This window comes from Aptenodytes forsteri, unplaced genomic scaffold, assembly GCF_000699145.1.
Source record: "Aptenodytes forsteri isolate BGI_AS27 unplaced genomic scaffold, ASM69914v1 Scaffold59, whole genome shotgun sequence".
Taxonomy (NCBI): Eukaryota; Metazoa; Chordata; class Aves; order Sphenisciformes; family Spheniscidae; genus Aptenodytes; species Aptenodytes forsteri.
The window spans coordinates 2,746,255-2,746,474 of record NW_008794085.1 but is presented as its reverse complement, the minus strand read 5'-3'; positions in this window follow the sequence as shown (position 1 = coordinate 2,746,474).

The following is a 220-nucleotide window of genomic DNA, read 5'->3' as shown; positions in this document are numbered from 1 at the left end:
AGGCCGGGGCAGCGCGGGTCGGGCACTGCCCCCTGGCCTGGGAGCCCCGAGCGGGCATCGCCGTGAGGGCCGGGGCGCCTCCCCGGGCGCCCGCAGGATTCAGTGGCGGCCGCCGGGAACTCCCGCTCGCGGGGCGGGCATCGCCGTGAGGGCAGCCTCCCCGCCTCCCCCGGCGCCCGCAGGATTCGGTGGCGGCCGCGGGGCCTGCGCGGCTGCGCGG